This window comes from Schistocerca americana, chromosome 7 (genome assembly GCF_021461395.2).
Source record: "Schistocerca americana isolate TAMUIC-IGC-003095 chromosome 7, iqSchAmer2.1, whole genome shotgun sequence".
NCBI lineage: Eukaryota > Metazoa > Arthropoda > Insecta > Orthoptera > Acrididae > Schistocerca > Schistocerca americana.
The window spans coordinates 328,842,170-328,866,491 of NC_060125.1; positions in this window are offsets into that span (position 1 = coordinate 328,842,170).

Genomic DNA, 24,322 nt, shown 5'->3' on the forward strand with positions numbered 1-24,322 from the left:
AAGAATACCACAACTTTAAAAATCTGTATTTAATGAAAGAAACCTAATATAACCTTCTGTTATACATCATTACAAAGAGTATTTAAAAAGGTTTTTTTTCACTCGAAAACAAGTTCAGAGATGTTCAATATGGCCCCCCCCCCCCCCCCAGACACACGAGCAATATCAACCCGATACTCCAACTCGTTCCACACTCTCTGTAGCATATCAGGCGCAACAGTTTGGATAGCTGCTGTTATTTCTCTTTTCAAATCATCAATGGTGGCTGGGAGAGGTGGCCGAAACACCATATCCTTAACATACGCCCATAAGAAAAAATCACAGGGGGTAAGATCAGGGCTTCTTGGAGGCCAGTGATGACGTGCTCTGTCACGGGCTGCCTGGCGGCCGATCCATCGCCTCGGGTAGTTGACGATCAGGTAGTTACGGACAGATAAGTGCCAATGTGGTGGCGCTCCATCCTGCTGAAATATGAATTGTTGTGCTTCTTGTTCGAGCTGAGGGAACAGCCAATTCTCTAACATCTCCAGATACTGTAGTCCAGTTACAGTAGCACCTTCGAAGAAAAAGGGACCAAAAACTTTATTGGCTGAAATGGCGAACAAATGTACAACTAAATGAAACTTTATAGCTCCCTTAATTCGCCGACAGATAGTGCTTAGCTCTGTCTTTTGTCGCTGCAGAGTTTTAAATTCCTAAAGTTGTGGTATTCTTTTTGAATCACCCTGTCCTCTTGAAACATGGTGGCTAGTTTCGGTTGTGTTTAACCACCATCTGCAGATCTGTAAAATATCGGGAAAGGAAGTAGCCTCAGAAGAATTCTTGACAGAATAACATACAGTTTAAAAATGTTAATGCCGACACAGTATACTTATAGAGATCCTGCTCCACTAGTAAGAATAACATGTTACACAGTGAATGACTGATACAGCTTTACTTCTGCAACTGCCCTGTTTCCCTCTTTTTTACCTAGGTCTTGAAAGATTATCGTACTTATTTGTGAAGTTACACTATCGTTTTAATGTCTTTTGACAATTATATAAGATATGCCTTTGTGCGTGGAATCTTGCTGTGTGGGTTGGGTCCAATTCTTGTGATGGTATCTCTTCCTGTTACTGTAAAATTTCGAGATTATGTGGATTAATGCACAACATTAAAGTTTCAAAGTTATCTGTCGTTTATTCTGCAGGGTTACGACCTCGCTTGCACTTGAAGACGCTTTTAATGTCAGTATTTGCTTAGTCTGGTTTGGTTTTTAAAAAGAATGCATGTTTTCCATAACCTTCACCACTGATACTCACTCGCACTTGCAATTTGAACGGTAGGTTACTCCGAAAGCAGTAAATTATTATCCATACAACGCTGCAAATTCGACTCTGTTGTATGTTCGTTTTACTAATTGAGAATGCTCTCCCTACATGTATAACGTCAGGATTTACCATTTTTAAGCTGTATAATTATTTCGTTATTAATGATTTTTCTGAGGCGAATACTTTTTCAGTTTTGTTATAGATCTCAGACTGGTTATTATGCCCAACCGAAACTAGTCATTATGTTTCCATTGTCTAAAGTAAATTGGGCTTTAGGCAGTGAAAGTTTTTTATATATTTTTTTATTTCAATAACATATTTTCCGGACAATCTCTAACGGGGTTAGGAACAGTATGGGGCTAAGATAAATTATTTTATACTTTTTAGCCCTGTTTAAATGCGTGTTCGTTAGCAATTGAATTTTACGTAAATAATTATTTAATTTCCATTTCCCAAGAAATAATTATCGTTCTGAGGAGACCAGTTCGTTTCTGCTCTTGTAAGTTTCTAAGAGAATAACACTATTCAACTCAATAATTATTTAAGTGCATTTAAGTAAAAAGAAAACATTGTTTCTGGCTTCTAAACTGATCAACAGGGGAAGGGAAGTTGTCTTCTAAGGATGTAGCGTCACTTATGTAGATAACTCAGGCAGAACCCTGTTGTTCCAGTGTGACTCTGTCAATTTTGCAGAAGCTTGGGGCGTGAGTAATTTCCCCTGGTAGCTACAAAAGGATCAGCAAGAGAAGGGGACATCAAGTATTCACTGCTGTGCTTCCCCGTTAGAATAAGTAAGTCGGCAATTTTCCTTCAGCAGCTCAGCCGTTTTGCCTCCGAGAGAGCAACGAATTAAAAATAAAATTGCTGAAAACAGCTGCATTCACTTAAAACAAGAATAGTGGCTCTGTACCAATCTTTTTCATTACAGCCATATTTTCTCAACCAGTTTTGCTTCCTATGGAACACTAAAAATTTTTGATAATATTCTGTATTCAATTTCCTTTGTCAAACGAGTCTTTTCTGTGCCACCTCTTTCGATAGTCGATATTCTGAGTTTTGTACGTTCACTCTATGCTCGCATGAAATATTGCAGGGAATTTCAATACATGTTATACTCTGTACTGAAGTTTTACTCCTCGCTCAAGGCTAGCTTTTCCCATACTTCCAACTATACTATAATCATATTTATTGACAGACAGATTATTCTTTTTCTGCGTTTCTGATTAATTCGTCCACCGCTCATATAATTTTATTGCCTCTGAAACTAACGTAGGCAGGAAGAAGCGTTGTAGCCTACAAGTTCATTGCCACGTAGACTTCAGTTGTAGATGCTCAGCACGCGGTATATATTCACCACAAAAATAGGGAAATATTTCCTATTGCGTGTTCTTCATTTAAAATGTGGTATTTCAGAATAGTTCAGATTAGACAGACTGGGTACTGGCTACCTTTCCCTTTTACTGGCCGTTTTTGTGCATGATATAAATAAAAGGAACATGTTTAGTTTAAAATAATGACTTCTAGTCAGCTGCAAAAGACGAATAACATTTATTCCCATTGAAACATTTGGATTTATGGATACTATGTTATGGTCTGAGAAATATTAATTGATATCAAATTGAAAAGGGTTTTTTGGCACAGTTCGACTATAAGTAGGTACATGTGATTAGTGCACTCACTGTACCATCGAATAATCGAAGGAACAGACACCACATGTACCGAGTGATCAAAAAGTCAGTATAAAATTGAAACTTAATAAACCACGGAATACTGTAGATAGAGAGGTAAAAATTGACACACATGCTTGGAATGACATGGGGTTTTATTAGAACCAAAAAGAACACCCCATATTGCTAGACGCGTGAAAAATCTCTTGCGGGCGTCGTTTGGTGATGATCGTGTGCTCAGCCGCCACTTTCGTCACGCTTGGCCTCCCAGGTCCCCAGACCCCAGTCCGTGCTATTATTGGCTTTGGGGTTACCTGAAGTCGCATGTGTATCGTGATCGACCGACGTCTCTAGGGATGCTGAAAGACAACATCCGACGCCGATGCCTCACCTTAACTCCGGGCATGCTTTACAGTGCTGTTCACAATAGTATTCCTCGACTAGAGTTATTTTGAGAAATGATGGTGGCCAAATTGAGCATTTCCTGTAAAGAATATCATCTTTGCTTTGTCTTACTTTGTTATGCTAGTTACTGATATTTTGATCAGATGAAGCGCCATCTGTCAGACATTTTTTGACCGTTTGTATTTTTTTGGTGCTAATAAAACCCCATGTCATTCCAAGCATGTGTGTCAGTTTGCACCTCTCTATTTACATTATTCCGAAGTTGGGAATTTACGTCCGATGGGGGGTGTGCTAGCGTAGTCTGTGCAGTTTTAGAGAGATTGCTGTGTGGCTAGCGTAGTGATCAGCACATCTGCCTCATAATCAGGACACCCGGATTCGAATCCAGGTTTACTTGTCCCATTGGTATAAATCAAGGCCCACTGGCAGTTAATGTCTTTAATTCCTTTTTGTATCGAAGGAAGTATCCGTATTTATTAAAGGGGGTCTAAAATGCTAAAGGGTTAACAACGCCTGAACACATTATTAGGTTCAAATGCATGTAAGTTTTAATAATGGCTCAAATGGTTCAAATGGCTCTGAGCACTATGCGACTTAACTTCTGAGGTCATCAGTCGCCTATAACTTAGAACTACTTAAACCTAACTAACCTAAGGACATCACACACATCCATGCCCGAGGCAGGATTCGAACCTGCGACCGTAGCGGTCGCGCGGTTCCAGACTAAAGCGCCTAGAACCGCTCGGCCACACCGGCCGGCTTTTAATAATGACACAGATATTAAATGACGAAGGCAAGATATAATAGCATGCAGAGCCGCATCAAACGTCTCCTCGGATTGAAGAATACAATAACAAAGTTCCGTCCCAGTTGTATCAATCAGCCTTACGATAAATCATTGTTGAATATGTGGCTCAATTTAGTCTGCAATATCATCTCCAGTTTTAGTAAGCAGATGACTGTTATTTCATTTACAAATAGTCCACCTAATTCCGTTATTTTCATCTCCAACAGAGATCGAGTAAGTGACAAACATTTCAGGGAGCTATCATCTTTTCTGTATTACAGTTTGCTCCGGTAAGACGCATTACCTACCTATTTTTTTTTTTTTTTACAACATGCTCCATTACAATATTGGTCATACTACATGTATGTATTGTGAGGTGGAATGTAGTGTAATATTTGTGATGTATGATGATGATGATGACGATAATGATGAAGTTGAGGGAAGGGGAGTCTGAAATCCGATGCTGGCACATAGCCTACTCCACCCGAATAGCACCCAAGAGACCTCCAAACTTAGTGTCCGCATCTGACGGACGGATTGCCGTCCACAGTGTCATGCGCCCTCACTTGATGAGATGTTGCGAAGAAGTTGGGTTTTTAAACGAGGACACTGACCCAAAGTCTGGTGATCAGGAACTTTTCGCCACAGTCTCTCCTCCCCTTTCCGGCCAAAAGACAGGTTTTCGTAAGAGTGTGAATTAGCACGTGTCGACACTGTTGAAATACTCGTTATCCAAGTAGAGTTGGAATGATACGCTGTTATGTCGACACACGTGTCGTTCTCATTTGAATTGAATTGTGAGAATGGACACACTTATGGTTTTTTACTGCACAGAACATACGTATTCGCCAAAGATAATTTAAGACAAACGCGGGAGATGTAAATAAGGATGACTGGCGCCCGTACTGGATGCAGGTAAAAGGTTCGTGTTTTCTTATAGTTACTGGGTATTGCTTATCCTGATACAATGTAACTATTTTATTGAGATTGACAGTGGCACAATGTCGCAGAATACGGCGTAACATAGTCATAAAATATTAAAATGAAAAGAAAACAAAAGACACTGAAAAATTTGGGAATGATATCTTACTGAACAATGACATAAAATTGATATAGTGCTTCAGTAAAAGAATTGAGTTCATTTGATAAATTTTTGTAGTAAGAAAGGAAAGAGAAAAGTGTCAGCCATGACTTATCAGTATCAGTTATCGTGATATTCGACTGGAATGACTTTTTGACGTGAAATAGGTTGTATATTTTATGTATGGGCAGATCTCGTTCTTTCCATTGTCCACTTGCGGCAGAAAACCACAGTAGTAAAGTATAGTACATTCAGGCCTTTAGTTGAATATGTGTACTGCATAATTTATCATATCTTGCATTTGAGAGAACTGACTTTCCATAACATATTTAACAGGACCTAGAATAATCCTACAAGTGAAAGTCTTACTCAAGAATAATATCTGAACGTGCTTTGCTGGCTGTTTGGAACTAGAAACCCTTTCAGCTCTTATGAAAGCCTATTGAAAATAAATATGTCAGAGTGCTGCAATCCTCTTAGATACTTGACGAAGAAATACCTGTAGCACCTTTCTTTCAATTTTCTTCATTGAACTGGTGGCATCACAGTTTAAAGTAAGAAAAGGTAGTGATATACAGCAGTTAAAGTTGGTCTGTTGCCTGTGAACGAAGAGCTATTGAAAATTATTTGCTATATAACCTAAAGCTGCAACAGCAAAACATCCATTCACGAAACTGGCTTATGCTTTATGGCGGCACGTCCCTTGCATCTGTCTGCAAGTCTCTCAGTTTACGCACCTTGGGGGAGTCCTTCAGCTGTACGACATGCCCTTACGCAAGTATAAAGTCTTTCAGATAAAAACCTGTAATAGTCTACTACACTACACATCTCAACACGATGCACACTGTTATTTAACTGTCTGATATATGTAATTTCAGTGGGTCTAGCTGTAACTACTATAAGGGAATTCAAATGGAAAAGAGTCAGAGGGTTTGTCACGAAAACCGCTGAAGGGATCATAATGCCACTGGCTAGGGAGGGTGGTGTGGTCCCCAATAAGAGCGGTGTTTCAAGGGCACACACCATCACCGATACCGCTGTCTCATTATTGAAGACCGGCGAGTTACGGTGACAGCTATTCGGAACTGCAACGGACGAGCGGTGCTCGTTCTACACTTGTGCCACTTTTCGGCGAATATCCGTTCCCCACAGTCCTTCAGCTGTAAGGAAACGCACCACACCCCTTTCCACTTCTTTTCAAAGCTTAGTCCTTCTGATTTCAGTACTATTGAATACAGAGGGCCATCGAAGCGTTCACGTGCTCGCTCTGTTGTTTCATCACGTGTGTGTGTGTGTGTGTGTGTGTGTGTGTGTGTGTGTGTGTGTTTTTGTGTGCCCGTGACCGTCTAGCGGCGAGTCTGGGGCCTCAGCGCTCTAGTAGGGACTTCACCATCTTCCGTAGACAATGACATTACGATCCCATAAGGAGTTTACGTTTTGCACCCTCCGTTTCGTTTCTCTTTCAATGTCTCTCATAAATGAAGAAAACTCCTTGCGTAAGATACCTGTTCTGCACTGTCGATTTGAGCACAAAAGTTGTGTTCTCAGCTGGTCCAATCTCTCTCTCTCTGATAGTCATTTTTACAATACAGCTCATATACATGATGCACTTACTTTGGAAGCGGGCACGATGACTGCATCTCAGTGGATTGTCTGATAATGATATCCTGTTGACAAAATTGAAACGGAACTTATTGTCCCGTTCAATATTTTCTCAATAAATTCCGGTACAGGAGAATTAAAGTGACAGTGTATTTTACTTTGCAGGAATAAATCAATGGGTACCAAGCGGGAGAGAGTGGACGAAGCGGTGTTTATTTATTTATTTGTTGATTTTGTTTCGCGTGTGTCACGTTTCCCTGGATCCTTTCCCTTGTGCGACCTGTGCTGTATGAATGAGATATTATGTGCTGTAGCAGAAAGCTTCAGTCACAGGTTGTAGCACTGCATGAGCAGAGTGGTTCTGAGGTAGGATAGAGCCAATACCTAAACGTGAACAAGTTTGGCAAAGAAAGTGTGCAAGTCAGGTCGGAGAGGTCGCATAGTCACGAATATTGGCTCTGTTAGGTTCGAGAACCACCTCCTCCACCACCTTTTGAATGAGCAACTGTTAGGCGATGTGGCCACAGGTTGACTTGTTCCTCGGGAGCGGCGCTGAACTGACAGGGAAGACGCTGCTCTAGACTTATGGTAATATTATCAAAGATATTTGAATGTTTCAAATCTGTTCGTTACTAAAGCCCAGATGTTGAAATCAGGGCCGGCCGCTGTGGCTGAGCGCTTCTAGGCGCTTCAGTCCGGAACCGCGCTGATGCTATGGTCGCAGGTTCGAATCCTGCCCCGGGCTTGGATGTGTGTGATGTCGTTAGGATAAAATAGTTCTAAATCTAGGGGACCGATGGTCTCAGATGTTACGTCCATAGTGCTTAGAGCTCTTTTTTGAAATCAGGCGTGAGTCTACCACGAAACCCCCGTAAGGGAGTTTATTTTCGTTACTTGGTCAAATTTCAGTCAGAACTTAGCGTTTGTGCCTTGGTCAGGAACGCATCATGGGCTTTAAGCTTACGGTCGTTTTATTGCTCGGTGTGTAACAGAAATCAACTCATTTAATGTATTTTAATGTGTTGTTTCTTTCATAGTAATATTTTGGGGGATTTTTTAAATTTCTGATATGTTTTCTTTGTGCACTTGGTTTCCCGCCACGTGGGCGGTTGGAACAACAGCCACATTGGTAAAGTGCAGTTTCGGTCGGAAAAAGTACAGTAGGCGAGTGAATGACTATACGGTAGAGCTTGAGGGTAAGACAGGGAAGGAATAATCTTGTGTGTCGGTATATTTGCATTTCTGTTGGCTACCGCAACTTGGCCACGTGTATGGAATAATATCAAGATGATAATTAGTAAATGTTTCTTGTGCGCCCCCACAACTACTTGATTTCTTTATAATGATGTGGGTTACATACAATATACGGTTTAAACTCTTGTATGTAGGAAAAGTTCAGATTTTAATGCCCATTGGTGGGATAAAGACTTGCAAAATTTCCTGCTATACGAAAGTAAATGCCCCCCCCCCCCTGCTCAGTAACGTAGTTTTGTTTCGTAATGCAGGATTAAACCAAAATCGGCAGTCATAGTTAAGGGCACCACTTGCTACTCCCTCTTCAGCGTACGTTTTAATGAAAATTGAAATATTTACGCAGATACTATTCCGCCCTGACCAAATTCCCTGTTGGTGTCTTTGCTGAACTTATTCTGCGTGACCTGTAGTAATTAAAAGACATATCAATAGAAGGCATGGGTTTAAGTATAATTTTGTGCCTGCATAAAATTCCACTGAAGCCAGGTCTGCGCGAAAGTAAATCATGGTAACTAGAGAGACCAATTTTGATGGTGTGTAATATGAGCTATTGCATAAGAATGGGCAATAATTATTCCAATAAAGACACGGCTAGTTTTTGAAATGAAATAGCCATTAAATAAACATCAATGAATCTATACCTTCGACTGATTATTTTCTCCCTTTACAATAAACAACATAAAGAATAGGTGAAACCTAAAGTTAGTCACTACCTCAGTCGAATGCTGGGTCCACAAATTAAACTAAGTAAAAGCTCTATGCTGCCTATTAAACCCTGCATAGGTGCCTTCTGTAGTGGTTATAAAGACTGTGTTATCCATTGCCTTCAAATTTTTACCGGTTGGTTGAACCCACCCGATAGAAATTATTAATACCCCAGCTGTAACTCACAGGGGCCGGTAATTTCGTGGAATAAACCAGGGCTAAAGAGGGTAGCTTGCAGAAACTGTAGGACATGTTAAGCGACGGTAATCTTCCTACCAGGCCGAGTTTTAGCTACAGCACCGGTAGTAATGTTTCGTTGCAAAATTAAAGTGCGACTATAGACTAAAGCCAATAACTTTCCATGAAAGTGATGACTGTTTTTCCCATTGACAGATTGTCTCGAATGGCGTTCCTATTTCACATGTATTTCGCATTCACTCCTTCATACATTCAAACAACACAACGATATTATCAATCAACGGATGCAGGATTAGTTGTATAGGTTAAATACCGTCTTTTCTAACTGTAATGGAATCCTGCTTAAGACCAAACACGCTTCGCTTTACTTTAAAGTATGTTCAGTAGCTATTGTAACAATATTTTTATTCTCTTGGAGCTTCGTTTGCCAACATTATGAACAATTCGAATGCCTTACCTATTACTATAAACAGACCTGAATCCTATTGTTACTCATGAGTTTTTTGTTTACCTCAATCTTCCTGTTCTTCTACATGTAGAGCAACAATAACAATTAACACTGTTTACATCAGTAAATAAAGCAATCGAACTGTTCATGATCCTAGCAAACAAAATTGTAAGACAAAAAAATGTTGGTACTATGACCACTGAAGATACTTTAGAACAAAGCGAAACACGTTTGGTCATTATAAGACTTCCATTACGGATTCAAAAGACACTGTTGAACCTACACAACTTGAATAACTGCAACACTGGGAGAAAAAAGCGAAAAGAAATGAAGACAACAACGACAGTATCTGGCTAAAACTCTATTACATAAATTTTAGCTTTACATTCAGATCGCAGTGTACTCACTTACCGTCAAGTATCTAGTTCAAGCTCTTACTGGATTTTACACAAAATATGTAACATGTCATATTTTGTGTAAAATCCAGTGAAGAGCTTGAACTAAATACTTGACGGTAACATGTCCCACCATGAACCACGGACCTTGCCGTTGGTGGGGAGGCTTGTGTGCCTCAGCGATACAGATAGCCGTACCGTAGGTGCGACCACAACGGAGGGGTATCTGTTGAGAGGCTAGACAAACGCATGGTTCCTGAAGAGGGGCAGCAGCCTTTTCAGTAGTTGCAAGGGCAACAGTCTGGATGATTGACTGATCTGGTCTTGTAACACTAACCAAAACGGCCTTGCTGTGCTGGTACTGCGAACGGCTGAAAGCAAGGGGAAACTACGGCCGTAATTTTCCCGAAGGCATGCAGCTTTACTGTATGGATAAATGATGGTGGCATCCTCTTGGGTAAAATATTCCGGAGGTAAAAGAGTCCCCCATTCGGATCTCCGGGCGGGGACTACTCAAAAGGACGTCGTTATCAGGAGAAAGAAAACTGGCATTCTATGGATCGGAGCATGGAATGTTAGATCCCTTAATTGGGCAGGTAGGTTAGAAAATTTAAAAAGGGAAATGGATAGGTTAAAGTTAAATATAGTGGGAATTAGTGAAGTTCGGTGGCAGGAGGAACAAGACCTTTGGTCAGGTGAATACAGGGTTATAAATACAAAATCACATAGGGGTAATGCAGGAGTAGGTTTCATAAAGAATTAAAAAAAAAAATAGGAGTGCGGATAGGCTACTACAAACAGCACAGCGAACGCATTGTTGTGGCTAAGATAGACACGAAGGCGACGCTTACGACAGTAGTAGAAGTCTATATGCCAACTAGCTCTGCACATGATGAAGAAATTGAAGAAATGTGTGATGAGACAAAACGAATTATTCAGATAGTGAACGGAGACGAAAATTTAATAGTCATGGGTGACTGGAATTCGGTAGTAGGAAAAGGAAGAGAAGAAAACGTAGTAGGTGAATATGGATTGGGGGTGAGAAATGAAAGAGGCAGCCGTCTGGCAGAATTTTGCAAAGAGCGCAACTTAATCATAGCTAACACATGGTTCAAAATTCATAAATGAAGGTTGTATACATGGAAGAAGCCTAGAGATACTGACAGGTTTCAGATAGGTTATATAATGGTAAGACAGAGATTTCGGTACCAGGTTTTAAATTCTAAGACATTTACAGGGGCAGATGTGGACTCTGACCACAATCTATTGGTTACGAACTGTAGATTAAAACTGAAGAAACTGCAAAGAGGTGCGAATTTAAGGAGATGGGGCCTTTATAAACTGACTAAACCAGAGGTTGCACAGCGTTTCAGGGAGAGTTTCAGGGAGATCATAAGGGAACAATTGACAAGAATGGGGGAAAGAAATACAGTAGAAGAAGAATGGGTGGCTTTGAGGGATGAAGTAGTGAAGGCAGCAGAGGATCAAGTAGGTAAAAGGACGAGGGCTAGTAGGAATCCTTGGGTCATAGAAGAAATATTGAATTTAACTGAAAAAAGGAGAAAATAAAAAATGCAGTAAATGATGTAGGCAAAAAGGAATACAAACGTCTCAAAAATGAGATCGACAGCAAGTGCAAAATGGCTACGCAGGCATGGTTAGAGGACAAATGTAAGGATGTAGAGACTTATCTGACTAGGGGTAAGATAGATACTGCCTACGGGAAAATTAAAGTGACCTTTAGAGAAAAGAGAACCACCTGTATGAATATCAAGAGCTTTGATGGAAACTCAGTTCTAAGCAAAGAAGGGAAAGCAGAAAGGTGGAAGCAGTATATAGAGGGTCTATAAAAGGGTGATGTACTTGAGGGCAGTGTTAAAGAAATGGAAGAGGATGTAGCTGAAGATGAAATGGGAGATATGATACTTCGTGAAGAGTTTGATAGAGCGCTGAAAGTCCTAAGATGAAACAAAGTCCCGGGAGTAGATAACATTCCATTAGAACTACTGACGGCCTTGGGAGATCCAGTTCTGTCAAAACTCTACCATCTGGTGAGAAAAATGTATGAGACAGGCGAAATACCCTCAGACTTCAAGAAGAATATAATAATTCAAATCCGAAAGAAAGCAAGCGTTGACAGATGTGAAAATTACCGAACTATCAGTTTAAAAATCACGGCTGCAAAATACTATCCCGATTTCTTTACAGACGAATGGAAAAACTGGTAGAAGCCGACCTCGGGGACGATCAGATTGGATTCCGTAGATATTTGGGAGAACGTGAAGCAATACTGACCCTACGACTTATTTTTGAAGCTAGATTAAGAAAAGGTAAACCTACGTTTCTAGCATTTGTAGACTTAGAGAAAGCTTTTGACAATGTTTACTGGAATACTCTCTTTCAAATTCTGAAGGTGGCAGGGGTAAAATACAGGGAGAGAAATGCTATACACAATTTGTACAGAAACCAGATGGCAGTAATAAGAGTCGAGGGACATGAAAGGGAAGCAGTGGTTGGGAAGGGAGTGAGACAGGGTTGTAGCCTCTCCCCGATGTTATTCAATCTGTATATTGAGCAGGCAGTAAAGGAAACAAAAGAAAAATTCGGAGTAGGTATTAAAATCCATGGAGAAGAAATAAAAACTTTGAGGTTCGCCAATGACATTGTAATTCTGTCAGAGACAGCAAAGGACTTGGAAGAGCAGTTGAACGGAATGGACAGTGTCTTGAAAGGAGGGTATAAGATGAACATCAACAAAAGCAAATCAAGGATAATGGAATGTAGTCGAATTAAATCGGGTGATGCTGAGGGTATTAGTTAAGGAAGTGAGACACTTAAAGTAGTAAAGGAGTTTTCCTATTTGGGGAGCAAAATAGCTGATGATGGTCGAAGTAGACAGGTTATAAAATGTAAACCGGCAATGGCAAGGAAAGCGTTTCTGAAGAAGAGAAATTTACTAACATCGAGTATAGATTTAAGTGAAGTCGTTTCTGAAAATATTTGTATCGAGTGTAGCCAAGTACTGAAGTGAAAGATGGACGACAAATAGTTTGGACAAGAAGAGAATAGAAGCTTTCGAATTGTGGTGCTACAGAAGAGTGCTGAAGATTAGATGGGTACATCACATAACTAATGAGGAGGTACTGAATAGGATTGGGGAGAAGAGGAGTTTGTGGCACAAGTTGACTAGAAGAAGGGATCGGTTGGTAGGACATGTTCTGAGGCATCAAGGGATCACAAATCATGGAGGGAGACCAAGAGATGAATACACTAAGCGGATTCAGAGTTATGTACTTTGCAGTACGCATTGGGACATGAAGCAGCTTGCACAGGATAGAGTAGCATGGAGAGCTGCATCAAACCAGTCTCAGGACTGAAGACCACATCAACAACATGTAACATGACAGGCACTTTATCAGCAGAGCAATAAATTCTGTGTCTTAGGTTATTACGTGTATTCTAAAAGTTTATTTGGATATGAAACAAAAACTAGCTCTATCTTTAACTATTATAATTACAAGAGATTATACAAAGTTTCATATCACCTGTGTTATTAGAAGTTTCTTTTTTAATTCAAGCTGGTGTTCGTAATGTTCGTTCTTTCTATAGCACAAGCGCAAAACTTGCATGGAAACCGCACGAACTTCTTCCACCCATTTGATTCGAATACACAGAGTGCGTAGGGTACGGCTAGGACTTGATCATATGTAAACAGAAAGACGCAACTCTCAACTTTTTCCGCAGAAAACGAATTTGAACGTTTTTAGGTATGCTTATATTGTCCGTGTGGTCTCCGAAATTCGCCGAGACTGCAGGAAACCGAGTAAGTGCTTCCTTTCATGAGCGGTAGGTCTGTGGTTCGAATCTTTCATCCGCTACATTCTTTCTTTCATTCCATTGTAATTGTAACAACAGGTTTAGTATGACAATGCAAACTATCAATGTCTTATCACTCATTTATTGTTTACGTAAATCAATCGTGATAAATAGCTTTTTTCTATTGAGTTTTCGAAGTAGTTTCCCATTATAACGTTATTCCTGCAGAAACATTTCTGCTCACTATGAGCCCATTTTATCGTGATCAGTTCGTGAGACAAGAAGTATTTCTTTTCGTTTTACGAGCATCAATTCATGAGACAAGAACTGTTTCTTTTGCTCCTCGATACTTGCGTAGTGCAAACGAACCTGTGTTTGCACAACGAAACTTGTCTGGAGAGGATCCGCCATCGTGCAGTATTAAAGAAATTCCACCATAATGTAACCCTCTGGTGCAGCCTTGCGACGTTTACTTTCACAGGCAGGTGAAGAACATAGTAAAACAACTACAAAATTGCGCGTACATCATGGAACAAAATAGAGAGATGGTTTCAAGAAATGACTGCATAAAAATTCAATCAGTCCTCCATAAACGGTTATCTGCACCTACACTCGGTGATATGCTTCGACATGCGTGTTACGCCACCAAATTGCGACAATGACCGAGAACCGCACATAAATGAAAATCAAGTTTCTTTTGTAGCAATCACATTGAAAAAGCGATGCACATGCAAACATTTCGCGTTCATTACACGTGGTGTATGTCTCAATAATTATTGTTTTCCAGGTTCCTATGATTAGTATCACCCTTTTCCGGACAGCAGTCCATACGTTGCACATTATACTTACCACAAATGTCGGTACAGTGATATAAGTAAAATCATGTTACTGACTTAACTGAACGTTCTCGTGTATACCATTTTTTATTTCCAGTTTCCTTACGAAAAAACTTATCTCTTATTTTCAGGACTAAAATTATGAAATAATAAATGAATCGCTGTAATAAGTTTGTAGTTACAATTAAGTAAGAATGAACAAAAAGTACTGGGAGCGACTGCGGACTTCTCGATAACTGTTGGACATACAAAGTACGTAAGTGCACCAAAAGCTTTAAAATAAAATTTGCTTTCGAACTGTTGGGCGTGCGCCTTATTATTTGCATATACTGAAGTCCTAGATTTGCCCTACACAATCTCTGAACCTGGAATTCCGTGCAGTTCCCTTGTAAGCTTGACGAGCAGGGCGATTCACACGCAATATGCAGGGTGTCTCAGATGGTACGCTAGCATTTCCATGTATTATAGCACGAAAACTAATAAATAAGATATTCACACCACGTTTAGCTTACGTGAGTGACAAAATCACAAACGTTTGTTTACGTGTGGTCCAGATTGTCGTGAGTGAAGCATAACGACAACTATTCAAGAAAAGATACAGCTTGTAGAATGGTTTATTCAGGCTAAATCGGGCCCACAGGTTCGTAGGAACTTTCAAACGCAGTATAGGAAGCACTCATTCTTGAGGACGTCGTTACGCTGGCGATATAGGAATTTTACATACATATGAACCGTTGATGCGAAGCATCAAACTGGACGACTTGAAACACGTGAATCTGATACAGAACAGATACGATTGGCTTTTCGACGTTCACCGCAGAAGTGTTCAGACGGCGTCGCAGGAGTCGCATATTCCTTGGGCAGGCTTGGCAAAGCGTGGCTGTCGAAGCACTCCCTTACAGCGATCACTTCCCGTTCCAACTCTGCTTGCGCAGAGACGTCACAGACTGGTCGCAGCGTGCGGTTCGCTTGTTTATCTGGAATCGAATGGGGCAGCCTTTCGTCGACAACTTCCTCAAAGCGTAAGCTCATCCCCGTTCACTGGCTGTCCAACTCCGAAGAGACACTGCTTTTTCGTTAGTCCTCTTGTGCCCGGTGTTTTGTCCAGTTTTAGTCTCCTTAATACTGCGTTATCACTCATGTTATCAGGTTCAGTATTATGGTGCGTATTATTCTGGTTTAGATACTGATTTTTGCTATGGTTACAGATCTTAAGAATGTTGCAAAGAAAGAACACTGAAAACTAAGTCTTCAATGAGGAGCGGGAAATTAAGCACTTCCTTGTACACAACTCCGATGAAAAACTCAAACATTTAATCTATAAAGAAATACTTGTTCGGCTGCTACGGTCGCAGGTTCGAATCATGCCTCGGGCATGGATGTTTGTGTTGTCCTTACGTTAGTTAGGTTTAAGTAGTTCTAAGTTCTAGGGGACTGATGACCGCAGATGTTAAGTCCCATAGTGCTCAGAGCCATTTAAATACTTGTCAAAACAATGGCAGTAATCTTGTTCCATGAAGCAACAAACTCTCATGAGGGACGATGTGCTTTAGTGGATAACTCAGAGAAAGAGCTACATTTGCCTCAATCATCAACTCTTAAAGAAAAGAGTTTAACTGCATCGTATGCGGTTGACAGAATTGCTGGTTTTATAAAGTGCTCTGCAGTTTGCACTGGCGGTGCACCAGCTATGGTCGGTAGCGGAAGTGGCATTGTTGCTAGATTGAGAAGAAATGGAGTAAATTGTTTAACTTATCATTGCATTATGCATAAGGAAGCACTAAGTGGGAAAAGTGTCAGAATGCTGTCAGCAATGAAAGATGCAACAAAAATTACGAATATAATACGTACAAAAAATGGATCGGTATCTAATCGAAAATTAAAATAATTTTCGGAAGAAGTTAATGCGGAATACGAAGATCTTCATTCCGAAATTCGTTGTTTCAATGCAGAAAGATGTTTAGCTAGTTTTCTTTTTTACTTATTCACTTATTTATTTGCGCTTAGTAAAAATGTGTTCCAGGTTTTGAATAAATAAGTAAAATCGAATACTACAAACTTTGAAAAGAAGCAGAATGATCGTTTGCAAAGACAGGAACGGAATATTTATATTATGTTCAAGTAATGTTTTTGGGTTTTGGTGTAAACTTACGTTGTTTAAATTACAACCAAACAAGGAAAATTTGTATCATTTTCCGAGTTGCTCCGAACTTTAACAAGAAGAGATGAAAGTAAAATGTACAAGATTTACTTAAAAAAATTGTTCAAATGGCTCTGAGCACTATGGGACTTAAAAGCTGAGGTCATCAGTCCCCTAGACATAGAACTACTTAAAACTGACTAACCTAAGGACATCACACACATCCATGCCCAAGGCAGGATTCGAACCTGCGACCGTAGCAGCAGCGCGGTTCCAGACTGTAGAGCCTATAACCGCGCGGCCACAACGGCCGGCTTTTTACTTCCATTATTGATGATGTCTCCAATGAGTTTCAAAGTTATTTTGAAATTTATAAATCTCAAGAGTCAGGTAGCATTTTCTGTAATAATCAAATGAGAATTAATCTTGACCGTGTTAGAAGTGATCTTCAAGAAAAAGAGTGCAGTTTGCAAAATCATCCCTCATGCTATTTCGAACAGAAAGAGAAGCAGCAGATTTGGAAGTCATGCCATAAGACCGGTACCCAAAACTCGCCGACTTCGCTCTAAAAATAAAATGTTGTTTTCGGATCAACATACATTAGTGAAAATATATTTTCTTCAATGAAATAGACTACATCTTCTCAGCGTAATGGTATGAGCAGTGAGTCGTTGGAAGATCATGTTCATTTCGCTACGTCGAAAATTGAAATCGATTTTGCAGAACTTGTGAAGATGAAGTTCAATAAACCTAATTAAAATATTTAAATAACTCGTTGAAGTAATTCCAGTAGTTTGAGATAAAGAAATAAGTAAATATAAAAGTAGTTCACGTCTTATCACGTTTACGGATAGGAAGAGGGTACAGCTCGCGACCCACGACGACTTGACAGTCGCCTCAAGGCATGGCTGTGACGGGGCTTTGACGACCACACACGAATCGAGTTGGAGGGGGAAGCACTCGCTGGAGGGGAGTGTGTCGGAAGCCACACTTTGCCATGGCTGCCCCACGTTTTTTGTAAACCTTTATTGATGTATCCACACCTACAGCAAATGTTGCTCGCATTGTAACCTTACGAAAAGCCACAGGAAAGCAGTTCACTGTGATTGTTCTTTACCGCTAAGAGGAGGATGGAATTTTTCAAAATTACGTAGCACTTTCTGAGGAGGCAACATTTCAATGTGTGGTAGACAAACAAGATGTTAGCATGTTGGGCACAACCACTCTGCATTCTGCTACGGGAGTGGTGCGTGACAACCCTGAAGTTAACGTGCAGTGTTGTTTGAGGTTGATCGCATTGTGGAGTCAACGGTTATCTTACGATGCCGATACTGTAAGCGTTACGAATACTGTCAGGAAACAAAGACACGTTAGTTTCGCCACAAGATGTGCACCACCACCATTTGCACGAACTATGCGAGACGTTCTTCACTAAGTGTTTCCAGATCCCTGGATTGCACGGATGGTCCAGATCCCTGTTCTGTGGCTATACATTGAAAGGTGGCTACACTGAGTCACAGCGCCAGAGATTGCGCCAAAGATAATTATCCCACCGCCTCCACTGGCGCAGTAGTTGTTGAGAGGATGTCGAGGGCAGTGCTAGTTCAGAGGATGTCGAGTGCAGTTGTTGTTCTGCTGGGCGAGAGAGTAGATGCTGTTCGGTTGGTGTAATGTATAGATGGAAGATGTTGCAATGATCACAGTGTATTTTTCGTCAATATATATCGAGGTAAAAAAAAATTATTTCACGTTCCTTTAATGACAATGCCTCTTGGTCACAGGTTCGATCAACAAAGCATCTAGCTCGTGTTCATGTAATAGACTTGTAATTCTGGTTTCTATGTGCAATTATAGTATTTCTGGTTTTTCAATTAGTTCATTGTAAATGGTGTTTAAAATATCTTGTCGTATTGAGGAAGAATCGTGCCAGATACATGTACGTTGAGTCACACTACCACATACAGAACAGTTACACTTGTGCTTTGTTGCTTCGTAGCTTTTATAGTCGCATGGGACTTAATTAATCAGTTGTGTTAACGGAAATTTCTTGTCATTCTTTATTTTTATTTCATGCAGTCAGATTGCGTGCTAATACTACTCAGGGCCAACCCGTTACGAGACTTCGCAACCGGTCACACAGCTACTAAAATTATTGCATTTTAATTAAGCCCCCATGCACGTGGCGACCGCTGCTTCGGATCATCCCTTGGTATTCTTTTGACAGTAAAAATTGCAGACAGTAGTATTGTTGTAATAATTTGTAGTTTAGTAATTGTAGTCTATATTTCATCTGTAATTTTGGTAATTGAACATTTGTAGTTGTCTTGACATTCTTCTAATGGTATTTTTGCAGAATTTAATTTTTGACGTCTCATAAACGGAGTTGACAACTTTGTGCAACTGTGAAGGTTTTAATTGTTCGTTAATCGTGTTTGCCGGGAAGCATTTCGTGTGAATGGTATTGTTGGTGATAAAGTGTCATATTGTTTGTAATTTTCGTATAGTGACGAGTTTTGTATGTTTTGTAAACGATTACGCGATCGATGAACAAGGCAAAAATGATAGATAGTCAGAATGACGAAATTGTTAACATGGCGAACTAGCCAACACAGTAGAACAGTATGACGAATAATAAAGTAGAAAACAATTTAATAAGCCGGGAAAATAGCCCTGAACCAGTTCAAAATTTTTCACAATGAAAAAACTTTCAGAATACGGGATTAACGACAGAAGATTCTAGAATAGTATCGAACACAGATAGCTTTACAGCTATGAAGAAGGAAGATAGTTTCACGGGAAATGATAGGGGCGAAAAGAATTTTGAACCTGTTAATATGGAGCAGTTGATGAGTGCAATATTAATTTTGGGATCACGGTTAGAAACTGATATGGGAACATTGGCAACACAGTTAGACTCACAAATAGGAACAATTGAAACTGATATGGGAACAATGGAAACACAGTTAGACTCACGAATCGGGATATGTATTAAAAACCTAAAAGATGAATTAAAGAAAGAAATTAGAGAAGAAGTACAACCGATTTTGAATGCTCACAATAATAGATTAATTTCAATAGAAATTAGACAAAAGGAACAGGATAGAGAACAGGAAGAAAGAGATCACCTGATAGTACAAAAATTTTCAGAGTTAAATTTACAACGTGCACACGATAGGGAAGAAATATTTGAAAGAATCGAGGAATCCGTACCAAATGACAGAATAAATAACCTAACACAACAATATGAGCAGATAACTACTAAATGTGTCAATACTGAAACCCGAGTCGCGACACTTACGGAAGACGTAAATAATCACAAAGAACAAATAGGTGACTTATCGGAAAAAGTTGAGGAGATCTCAGATAAATCGACAAGTCTTAGTTTAAATGGGGACAGAGATTCAAATGATACAGCTCCATTGCCATTTGCAGAAACAGAAGAGTACCAGAATATAAATAAACGTGTTGAAAATCAGGGAAAATTTAATGAACGCGATAAAAGGGAATTTGAGGCATTACGAAAGCAAGTTAAACATATTGAAACATATTGAAACATATTGAAACATATTATCGTAGGAAAAGACATTATAAGAAATTTAGAATCACCGATAGCAGCGGGTTTTGAAGAAAAGAATTTATTTCATTTACGAGATGCAACAAGAGAGCGCCAGGCGCGCGAACTTGACAATAATCGACATTCGGACTGGGACAGACGCGATAGGTCTTTGTCGCCACGAGGCAAAAACTTTGACTATAAACACTTTTCAACTGTTCGGAAATTTAAGATCTTTCGCAATTCTAAGTATAACATACATCCATGTTCATGGGTAGATCAATTTATGTACGCACTTCCACCAAATTGGCCACTAAGTCACAAACTGGAATTTATGTGCGGATATTTAGAAAACGAAGCGGCGACGCGCACGCTCTCACTTAATTAGAGATTGTAATAATTTAAATGATTTTTATCGTGCATTTCTATCGGCATATTGGTCCGAAAACACGCAAGACAGAGTCAAACATAGTCTTATTATGCAGCGTAATTTTGAACAGTCTGAGATCCGCACGCCGGCAGAATACTTTGAAGATATGATTCGAAAGAATCAATTCCTTTCCAACCCTTATAGCCCGACTGAATTAATTCGCATTTGTTTAACTAAGCTGTCACAATCGATAAAACACATTGCTTTAGTCGGAAGATGTAAAGGCGACATTGAAAATTTTAAGTCTTTGCTACAAGAACTTGAATATGACAACGACGGCGGAACTTCTTGTAATTTTTTCAGTAACGGTAATCGCAATAGATTTTCAGAGAAAAGGGATAATGATCGGAACGGACGTTATAGCGGTAATTTTGAAAATGACAGACGAAACAGACAGGACAATAGATGCCAGCCTTATGACAATAACAGACGTGCTAACAGAAGTTACACAGTCAATTATAATAACGGTAATTCCTACCGGAATGATCAATCATACGGAAACAGTAATCGGTATCATCAAGACAGAAATTATTCATACAATAATAGAAATTCTTACTACAGATATAACCAGGGTAGTAGACATAACAATAATTTCAGAAGTGACAGTCGTATTTACACAAGAAGTAGTCATGCAGATAGCCAGGAAAATACAAATTTTAATAACAGTCACAACCAAGAATTTACATGTAACAGACAGGAGGGACCTAATTGGCATCCCCCACGTGACAGAAATTCAGAGAGACAAGCGCAAATCGTAGAAATTGATCCGCGAAATTACGCGAATAATCAAAGACGTGACGCACACAATCGACAATGACTTGCAGCTTCGGTTTCTGGTAGCAACATAGACGGTTCAGAAAGTAATGACACTACGACTTTACGTTACGTACGCTTGGAAGACATGAGAGATATTTTGCTAAATGAAAAGGAAAAAATAGTAGACGCTTTTTTACTTCCTGTTATTGTAGTATGCGTGAGTAAGAATAAGTTCACTGCGGTTTTAGATTCTGGGAGCCCATTGAATGTTATTAGTGAATCAGTTTTTCGTATATGTGTAAGAACTATTGCTTGTTCTGTGTTACCTGTTTCTAAAACTACAATTCGAGGAGCTATTTCTAGAAAAAGTGTGGAAGTCAAACAACAGGCCAACTTAAATTTCATTTGTCAAGGATATGAATTATCTCCTAATTTCATTATTGTTCCATTACTCAGGACACAAATTATATTAGGTATAGAGTTTCTTAACACACATAAGGCAACTTTAACGAAGGAAGTGTGAACTTGACTGTTGCCGGAATGCCGAGATGTTTGAAATTTTTCGAGTGTATAACAAAATCTGAATCAGACACAAATAGTTTAAGGTTTCTTACTTCTAATGTTTTTCACTGAGTACAATGACGACAATGTGTTCATTCATTACAACGACAATAGATACAGAGACGCGATGGATGATATAATTAATAGTGAAGAATTAATTAATTAAAAGGTTAACAAAGCTGAAGTTACAGATGACGTTGCAAGAGAAGAATTGCAACAAATTTTGACTTCACATGCAACAGTATTTAGTCATCACACAGGAACCATACAAGTCTTACAATATTTATTTAAAGTAAAAGAACACACACCATTTCGGGGGAAAACGTACGCTATTCCTTTGGCTTATAGAGACATGACTACGAGTGAATTTCAATGCATTTTAAATCAAGGCATTATTGAGCCAGCAGTCAATCCTTATACCAGCCCATTACATGTCGTTCTTAAAAAGGATGGGTCAATTCGTTTGGTTCTGGATTCCACACAGATAAATAATATCATCATTCCTGAAACTGACCGTACACATAATTTAGATGAACTTCTTCAACATTTCAGTGTAATTAAAGTTTTATCCACAATTGATATGCGCGCAAGTTTTTGGCAAATAGAACTCCACCCTGATCGTAGAAAGTACACTACCTTTTTAGCCTTTGGTAACTGTTATCAACTTTGGAAATTACCGTTTGGACTTACTGTATCTTCAGCAGCATTCATTCGTCGTTTAAACGAAATTTTACCTGTTTATCTTCGTGACAATATTACTCCATATGTTGACGATATTCTTATTGCTAAACGTTCTTGGACTGAAGATTGCAAAATTTTGGATTCATTATTACGTTTTTTGCAAGAGTTGACATTACAGTGAACTTGGAAAAATCTGAATTAGGTCGTTCTCAGGTGAAATTTCTTGGTCATATTATTTCTACAGAAGGTATTCTTCCTGATGCAGAGAAACTAGACGCTATTCGTAATTATGCTGTTCCTACTACAAAACGTGATGTTCGTAGTTTCCTTGGTGTCTGTAATTTTCTTAGACGCTTTGTTAGATTGGACAATTTGGCCATACCTCGTTTATGTGAACTTTCTGGAAAGAATTCTATTGGTGTTGGGATGAGGAAGCTCAATTAGAATTTGAATAACTTCGTGATGCTTTAGTTGCTGCTCCACTTCTTTCACATCCGGATTTATCTAAAGAGTTTTGTTTGGCAACGGCCTCATCATACAAAGACCTAGGTGCACACTTATTTCAAGAGGCAGATGAAAACGGCGCTGTAGTACAGAAAACTATTGCATTTGGAAGTCGTGTTCTCTCTAAATCAGAAATTAATTATTCAATTACGGAATTTGAAGCTTTCGCTGTTGTTTGGGCTTTCACAAAATTTCTCATCTTTTTGAATGGCAGACATTCTAAAGTTTACACCGATCATCGAGCTCTGGAATTTCTTATGTCAACAAAATTAACACATGGAAGATTGTCACGATGGGCGCTGTATCTACATGAATTTGGTTTTAGTATTGTTTACATCCAGGGTTCTTCAAATACTGTTGCTGATGCTTTATCACATGCACATATGGGCTTGAAACAAAGTGCTGAGGAGAACTGCAAAGAAAATAATTATTGTTTGATGTATATTCAAGGTGTTACGTTTGAAAATTTTATTTCGTCTTCGCTCCAGGACATCGCTAAGGAGGAAAACAAGGATCCAATCTGGAAGAACATTAAGGAGAAGTGGAGGAGAAAGGAAAGCGCAGCGATTAGACAGTATTATTTAGTTCGTAATGATATTCTTTTTAAACGAAAATCGGTTGACAACTCTGTTTGGTTAGTTTGCATTCCTGATGAATGGGTTAATAAGTTTATTTGGTATACACATTTCAGCTATGCACACTTTGGACCCAGAAAATGCTTTCATACATTACGAGAAAAATCTACTTCAGTAATATGGAATAACGTATTCGATTTGTTCTTGCCAAATGCAAATTATGCAAAATGCTAAGCCGCCAACTAATTCTCACAGAGCGCCGTTGTTTCCTTTCATTCCAGCGAAATTAAAGGAGATAGCTGTAGTTGATTTGTTCGATCCAGTGGTTCGTTCTACTACTGGTTTTGCGTACATTTTGGTAGTAGTGGAATTGACATCAAAATATGTGTGTTTTACACCTTTACGCAAAGCAACAGCTCGTTCAGTATCTAATGCTTTCATCAAATATTTTCTTAAAGAAGTGGGTCATGTTGATAAAGTTATATCAGATAATGGATCACAGTTTCCCTCTAAAATTTGGCTTCGTACTCTACGGCGTCGTAAGATTAAACCAATTTTCATTTCACTTTTTCACCCTCAATCTAACGCTTCAGAGAGATGGATGAAGGAATTCAATAA